This window comes from Callithrix jacchus, chromosome 20, assembly GCF_049354715.1.
Source record: "Callithrix jacchus isolate 240 chromosome 20, calJac240_pri, whole genome shotgun sequence".
NCBI lineage: Eukaryota > Metazoa > Chordata > Mammalia > Primates > Cebidae > Callithrix > Callithrix jacchus.
Window position 1 is genome coordinate 1,444,168 of NC_133521.1, and position 8,786 is coordinate 1,452,953.

The window sequence follows — 8,786 nt, forward strand, 5'->3', positions numbered from 1 at the left end:
AAACCTTACACAGTAAACAAAACGTTTCTTTTACTATTCCTAGCCTTCCCACTACATCCCACTCATGGGTCCTGCTTCTAGCTACTGAGATTTCTGTATCCCAGCTTGTCCTGGATTCCTGTACCATGCTTAGAAATTAATATGTTATTGTGTTCTTTTTAGATATCATGTGCTATCTGTCCTAATAAACTTTATCTCAGAACAAACACCTATTCTTTCCTCTAATTATTTCCTCCCTCCTCAAGTAGGGCTTAGTTTACTTATATCACTTCCTAATATAATTTACTTAGCATAAATACAAAAGTAAGGTCAATCATGTTTCAATATATGATAGAAAACTAAAAACTTATTGTAACTGGATTTATGTTGCATCACATATGGGATGTCCCAGAATCGGTTTATTTGTGTATGAGTGTGTGGAAAGAATTTGAGTGTGTTTTGTTAAGACGTGTTTCAAAATGAGTATTAATATATCACTCTAATCTCCACTCTTCCTTAGCAAAACAAGACAATAGTTCAGCATCCTTTTGAAACTCATTTCCTCCCACATTCTAAAGACATGCACTTTAAATGAACTGGCGTGTCTTAAGTTGTCCCAGTAGGAGTGAATGCAAGTGTGTATAAAAGCACAGTGTGATAGAAAGGCTGCCTGGCCAGGGTTGGCTCCTACCTGATGCTCTGAGTAGCTGGGGTGGATTCTGGCCACCCCAGACTCTGAACTGAATAATTGGGTAAATAATTATCTTACTTGCTTTTATTATGCTTTCGTAAACATATATATATCTCACATTTATGTCAGTGGTTAATGTGGAAGTGTTTGGATTCTTTATTTAGAAGTTTTGTGATGTTTTGTGATCAGAAATATTCTGTAGAAACTTATTCTTTTATTTATATCAATTAGCATGTAGCAAAATTGGTTTTCTTACATGGCATTTAGCTTAAGGACTTAAAGTTGCAGTTTCCAAGAATGTATCAATGAGGTTAAGAGAGAACTTACAGTAGTAGATTGCTCTAGGGTAACACTTCAAATCTGAGCATTTCACACTACTTTTAACCTTCCGTTCTCAGAGAACTCCGTGGAGCCACTAGCATCATTTCCATTTAATAAAAAAGGATATTAAAGTAAATTGTGCCAAGCCCTGGTCAACTTACTCATTCTTGACAGTGAATGTAGAATTTACAACCCCCAATTGTCAAGTCTGTCAATTAACAGCCATATATGATTCTACTGTAATGCTTGTTTCTTTTATTTCTGTTACTGAATCTTGGAGAAAAAATAACAAATTTACAGAATAGTTAGCACTTATAGGCATTTTATATTAGAAAACTTGTAATTTATATACCCTAAATGCAGATATTTTGTAGCTGGGATTGCTACATGGCGCTTGTATTTGCTTATAATAAAATTGTAAATAAAACATTTAAGGCTTTCTTGATGTAATGGATAATACTGTAACATTTACTCATATTTAGATAAAATTCAAGAAACCTTATATGTATCATTCTCAAGCAATTCTTCTCATGTAAGGGGTTGTAGTGAAAGTTATTTTAATGAAGGAGAACAAAATAAAAAATATATAGTTGTGTGAACAATCATTTAATACCATATTTTATACTAAGCACTTTCTCCCAACAATCCTGCTAAATCTTGGAATCCAAAACTCATTATGTCAAAGGAATAAGTTAAGCATAGGAATAGAGTGCCAAAACACAAACAAAACAAAACAAAAAAGCTGCCTTCCTTTTGATCCTAAACAGATAACTGTAGTTTTGTAAGCTTCCATTATTTTCTGTAAAATTCAGATCTACCTATTGCAAGACAATTGTATAACTGACAATTATCAAAGCCTCATAAGAATGTAACCACTTACAATGGCGATCATTAAAATCTGGAGACAACAGATGCTGGAGAGAATGTGAAGAAATAGGAACACTTTTACACTGTTGGTGGGAGTGTAAATTAGTTCAACCATTGTGGAACACAGTGTGGCGATTCCTCAAATACCTAGAAATAGAAATTCCATTTCACCCAGCAATCCCATTACTGGGTATATATCCAAAAAATTATAAATCATTCTACTATAAGGACACATGCACACGAATGTTCATTGCAGCACTGTTTACAATAGCAAAGACCTGGAACCAACCCAAATGCCCATCGATGATAGAAAAATGTGGCACATATACACCATGGAATATTATGCAGCAATCAAAAACAATGAGTTCATGTCTTTTGCAGGGACATGGATGAATCTGGAGAACATCATTCTCAGCAAACTGACACAAGAACAGAAAATGAAACACCGCATATTCTCACCCATAGGTGGGTGATGAACAATGAGAACACATGGACACAGGGAGGGGAGCACTACACACTGGGGTCTATTGGGGGGAATAGGGGAGGGACAGAATGGGGGGAGCTGGGGAGGGATAGCATGGGGAGAAATGCCAGATGTGGGTGAAGGGGAGGAAGACAGCAAATCACACTGCCATCTGTGTACCTATTCAACTATCTTGCATGTTCTGCACATGTACCCCAAAACCTAAAATGCAGTTAAAAATAAAGAATGTAAGTGCTTGCCTCACAGCCTATACTCCCTACCTTTTTTTCCTTCCTTCTTCTCTTTCTGCCCACTCTTTCCCTTTAAATCAGACCTTAAAACCCTCTTTGGAAAAAGCATAGACCACGGATCCTATTGTAACTTGTGATTTTTTCTTTTCCCCCACTGAGTGCATCCTCAATATTAGCAAAATAAACCTCTACATTGATTGAGATCTATCTCAGACAATTTTTGGCAATCACAAAAGGATTCTGAGTGGAATTTGGCCTTCTGGCTTGCAGCAACTCTCCTATTTGGGTCTTGGTACTAGCTAGAAGCTCTTTATAACTCTGACCAATTGGACAATGTGCTGAGGTTTGGAAGCTTCTTCCTCCAGAGATCCCTAATTTCTCACATTTTTTGGTTGAAGTCTGAGGTTTATTCTGTGGTAAAACTTTTTTTTCTGGGAGTTTGCTAATTCTATGGAAGCAGAGAGCAGTCTTTAGCTGGGTCTCCTCTCCAAGGTAGGAGCTGGTTTGGAATATCATTTGGGGATTTGGCAACTAAAGGTTAATGTTTATTGTCAGCTGGCTATAACTTATGCTTAGAGATCTTGGCTGTATGAAAATTGTGCGATGGGCATTTTTCTGATTTTGTGGTACTTTGTTTTTTTCTATCTTCCATTATATATGATGAACTGCTGGTCCCTTCTAATGTTTACTAAAAATCCTAAGCTAGAAAAGTCAAATTCCATCTCTAAAAACCAACCAGTTAAGAAGAATAAAAAAATTAACTAACCTGAAAAGTTTTATCAAGGCCATTTTTTTATAGCCAAGCCTCTTTCTTTCTTCCTCACATATTCTGTCTTGCCTCTAAAATCTGTTTTGGTTAGCTGTACCCTGATTCTTCATTCTTTCTGTAATTTCAAGGTAGTCTATGAGCTTCTGTTACTTAGAAAGTTGGGTCTTCATGCTGAAGGCGGTGCTGTATACATGTTACATAAATGTCTATGCCTTTTATTCTATTAATTACTCTAATCTCCAGTGTTTGTTTCTGGCTTGCCTCATGTCAGTTATTTTTCAATAAATCCTTATGGAGTCAAGAGCCTATGACCCCCACAGGACGGTGAAGCAGGCAGGATGATCAAGGTTGCTTTTTTCTTCTAGAAGCCACAGTTGAAGAGAACACAGAAACCTACTCTCCTGCTGAAGGTAAGAATTTCTTACCATCCAGGCTCCTCACCTCTTTCACCACACTCTAGTTAAGTGGATGGTAAAAATCAGTCTAATATGCCAAGTTTTTATTAGTGAAGAAGAAAGAATTTGTGTGACTATTCTTGGTATAGTGACTCTGGCGTACTTTAGTGACTTGTTATGAGTATTATATATTGAAATAAAGTACACTATTGAAAATTCTAATTGTCAATGTCCAAAGGATATACAAATAAATTATAGAGGTCTCTTATCCTAAACAATTGATGAGAAGGTTAAATTAAAGAAGGCTATATGGTAGTAGTAATATGGCTAGCTTTGAGAAGTCTCTGATGAAAACAATGGCAAAGTTTTGATCCTTTGCAAGATCAAAACTTCAAGCTCTAGATTCCTTGCTGAGAACCAGTGGAGACTGCCTCATGCTGCATTCTGGTAGCTAAGACTCTCCTCTTTTACCATGGCAGCCTAGGATTAATCCCGAGCCAAGGATTAAGTCTTTTCTGTTTTAATATTTGTGTGGCTTGGCCATTTATTGATTCATTGCCCTTCCATTGACAGCTTCTGATTCCATGTCTTAAATTTTTTCTTTCTATAAATTTTGAAGAATGAAAACACCTGCTTGCCACCTTGCTGAAGACACTGTGCATCTACAGTTAAATCATAACCTTGGTTCAGACACTTGGAAGAATACGTTTGACAAAGAATTTCAAAAGCCAATAATATCAACTGTTTTCCCTGGCTAATATGTAATGATAAGATATTTTAAAGGATTTTTTAAAAAGCTCTATGGTTAAAAGTCTGCTTAATTAAAAGCTGGTATCATATATATAATTAAATTAAAGCTGATATTAAAATTTTATAATTAATTAAAGCTAATATTAAATATGAATTAAATTAAATATACATTTATATATTATATATATATCTTGGATATCAGCTTTTAATTAAGCTCATACACATATATAGAGGGAGATTATGTATTACATATATATGTATATATATTTTATGTATACACATTTAAAGACCTTAATGCATTGTTTTTGAATGTTATTTTTGAGAATTCTTTTCAGTTGACTGAAAGTTGTGCTTCTATCTATGTGTATGCCTCTTTGTTTACACATGTCATGTATATGTGATATTCCACTACCAAAATACAGAAAAGAGATCTAATGAATTGCTTTAAAAAGCAAGTGCTTAAATAAAATATTTTATCAGAAAAATAAAAACTATCACTCAAATGTCCTTTAGTTCACATGACTTTAGTAATTTTTAGTAAATAAAAGTAATTTAATGATACTGGTAACATAACATAAAACTATCTTCAAGACTTAATTTAGACAGTTGGTCTGAACTGCTCAGGAAGGTCAGAAACTGTTTTTGCTAAATGTTTTAAGGTCATAAACCACTTCTGTGTTATTTTAAATAATTGTTTCACTTGTTTGTCTCGTAGTCATGGTAAGGCCTGGGGGCATGTAGAGTTCTCCCTAGCACAACAATGCCCTCTGACGATGCTGGTAATGATTGGACATAATCTGCACCTCTGTCATTTGTTCTGTGCTCTGAATCTGATTGCTAATTAAAATTGCTTACCTTTTAAATTTTTCAGTTAAAAGAAAGTGTTATTAAGAGTTAACATTGTAATTAATATAGGTAATTAAAACTACTAGTATACAGAAAACATTTCTATATCTGAAGAATACAAATGCAAGTAGAATGTGTTTGGAAAAAGGGTTATAAGAAGGCATGGCAATACGGTTTTGACTATAGGGTTATAGCTAGTTTAGATATACTAAGGATGAATTTGTTTATATGATTTTATTAAAATAAGCTTTAGTGTTATTAATACACTGTAAAAGTAAAAGCTAGTTTCCCATTTGGAATAAAATATTTCCATAAAATTAAGTTACATTAAATATTTTTATTTGCTTTTGAAAGAAGCTGAAAAAAAAAGGAGAGCGAAAGAGAGACAAATGCAGTTGGATTTATGCTGCCTGTATTTGGTCTTATTGTTTTGCAAATCAGGTGTCCTATTCATCAAATAATAAAGCCTTTTTTCTCAGAAATCTTTGAATTATCATTGTGACTAAATGAATCACTATTTTACACTGAGCTGGTTGCTTATTCTGTGATATCAAGTGTTTTAAACTTTTGATACTTGACAAATATTCTGAAATCAAACTCTAAATTCAGTCTTTTTTACCTCATTAACTTTTAGAATACTAGGTGCCCTAAAGTCCAAATGAAACCTACATGGCAGATTTAATATATGTTAAAATCATATAGAAAGCATCATGAATTATAAAATTATTTTATTGTTTTGATTCTATTTATATAAGTAGATTATTAATATGTGTTCCAAAATTGTATGAGATTTTGTCATCCTGATGTGTAAGTATATGTTATCAATATCGACCCGGGATTTTTCTTGGTCCCTTTGCCAGCTTGGGACCTCCTTGGCTGGTGACATTACCACCTGGGCCTTGTTCAGCCCTTGGACTGCCTCAGAAGATGCCTTGTCTACTCAACCCACCGGGTCACACTTTGCCCTGTCTTCCAGCTTAGATCCCATGACTTCTGAGACTGTGTACTCAGTCTTTAGTTGAAGGGCCTTGTGTGGGTGAATGAGTGTGGGGTACATCCAGCCATTCTAAGTATAGGCACAGAAGCAGGCTTTGTGTGATGCTTATGGCTGGACCAAGTGTGTTGCAAGCAACTCCCATGGTGGACCCTGATGTCCAGAGGAGAACATGGTGGTACTGAGGCAGGGGTGCCCATGACCCTGAAGCCCCAGAGGGGGTATTATAGCATGCTAATTAGCTCTTTTAGTCCCACTGTCCACAGTCCACCAGACAGCGGCATGTTAACAGCTCTATCAGCCCCTTGCCCCACTCTGGTCTGCAGCTCTGGGGCTGCCTCAGACCCACCACTGCTTCCTGTCACGCAGAGTGTCTGCCCTCCACTGGTAGAGGGCAGAGGGCCATAATGTTACAGCCTTCTGTTTACCCACCTTCAGTGGTTACCAAGTTCTCATTCTGTGTCCAAGATGAATGAGATAATGCTGATAATCAAAGTGTGAGGAGGGTAAAGAAGAATTCCATTGAACAACAAAACAGCTCTCAGCAAACAGGGAACACGAGGGTGGTTCCCACACCGAACGTTGGGTGGTTTCTCTTTCAGTGTGGCTGGGTGTGGGGCTTTATGGGCTCAGAATGGGAGATTGTAGGCTGATTGGTTTGTGAGCATATAAAAAAGGTTAAAACAAAGGCGCTGTTCAAAGGTGGACATGCCAGTGTGAAGAAACATTCAGGTAAGGATAGGTAAAATAGGTGAAAGGTAGAGACCAATCAGAGGAAAGCATACCAAATTGGAAGACAGTTTCTCAATCTCATCCATGGATTTGACTTGTAGGTTGGCTTTCAGGCTTTAAATTATCTTTGACTTGAAGGTGGGGCTTCACTGGGGACCCACCCCTGCCTGCCTAGGAATTGTCTGCCTCCTACTACTATCAATATTAATGATGATTATTATGTTAAATTGCTGTATGCCAAAGAAATAATCAAATTTTCTAGCCGTGTATCTTTAACGATTGATACCCAAGACTTTTGTCATTCACAATTATTGTTTTATTTTGATTCTTCTCAAAATCTGGTTTATAAAAACTACAGTTCAAAACTTGCTTCTTTAGAGGACTTAATGAAAGAAGCTCTGACACACGCTGTTTGAATGCAAATTTCTTATAACTGTGGAAACTGTGTCATTGGATTAGATGAAATCAAAACCAAAAACCACAACTACTATCTGGACTCTTATTAAAAAGCTAATGTATTTATGAGGATTACTAACTCCAGTATCAAATGCATCAAATTGACTATATGGGACTGAAGTAAAAAAAACAAATAATTTTTATAACACTTATTAAAACATTGCTGATTCCTTTTAAACAACTGTGTAAAATATACTCTCGTGAGCAAAATTTGAAGCACATTTCTTTCTCTGTACCTAATATATCCAGAATTTGGAAACTATTTTTGAGTATTCTCATTTTATGGCAGTATAGTTATTTGCATAAGCTCAATAAAAATCTGTTTTCTTTTGTTATAGGACACAGTTGGAGACATACGTTATTTTACCAAGGCTTGGACTGAACTTCAATGTTTATAGTCATGAGTAGGTGGCTTTGAAGATTGAAGTTGACTCATAGAGTGAATAAAAGCCCTTTGAAGAAACTGGCCTCATACCTTGTCTATTTGGTTTCTTTACAGGGTTCCTGACTTGTGTAATTAAACAATATCAGTTTTTGACACACCCAGGAACCCCCAGTAATCTTGGGATTTCGAGAAGAGAATAATTTGCCCAAATTCATATAAGTACCTGCAGGCATAGATATATCCTTTGCTGAGATCAAGGGGCTTTTAAAAAGTCAAATCTGAGATTCCTTATAAAAAAGATTCCAACAAAGCCAATGTAAATGCAGTCTATATGGCATATAATTGCTTTTGCTCCACTTTATGCAAAGAATTGGACCAGGAATAATAAGACTAAAGTTTATTTTGTAAATAAATTTGTCCTATTGTGATTTTGTCCTTGGTTACAATAAAGGACTGGAGAGAGAAAAGTTATCTTTCAAAGGATACTCTAGTACTCCTGTCAGTAGACTCTGGCCCTATGCATGTGTTTTTTTTGTTGTTGTTGTTTGTTTTTTATTATTTGTCTACAGTTTAACTGCATTGGGTCCTGAATTCTTTCCTAGCTACAGATCTCCAAACTAATGTTTTAAAGTGTATGTTTCTCCCATTTTTCTGATTTGAAATCACTAAGCTGTGTTTTTGTTAAAACCCTGCAGACTGAAGCTAGACAACATAAAATTTAAAAGAAATAGCAACATATATATATACACATATATATACACACAACATATATATATAGTGTATATATTGTGTATATATGTGTGTGTATTTGTGTGTCACACATATGTCATGTGGGGTGGCTGCCCTCCACTGGTAGAGGGCAGAGGGTGATGTTATATATATATATA

General features: G+C 35.6%; 1 long non-coding RNA gene across 2 annotated transcripts; it reads left to right on the plus strand.

Annotated features, from left to right (window-relative positions):
• The first annotated feature begins 2,236 nt into the window (after positions 1-2,236).
• Positions 2,237-7,982, plus strand: LOC144580543 (uncharacterized). Of its 2 annotated transcripts, none has more exons than XR_013530187.1 (3): positions 2,237-2,323; positions 3,613-3,751; positions 7,853-7,982. It is a non-coding gene; the product is annotated as an uncharacterized LOC144580543 (long non-coding RNA). The 2 variants fall into 2 exon arrangements; XR_013530188.1 differs by lacking the exon at positions 7,853-7,982 and adding an exon at positions 4,356-4,496.
• The last annotated feature ends 804 nt before the right edge of the window (positions 7,983-8,786 follow it).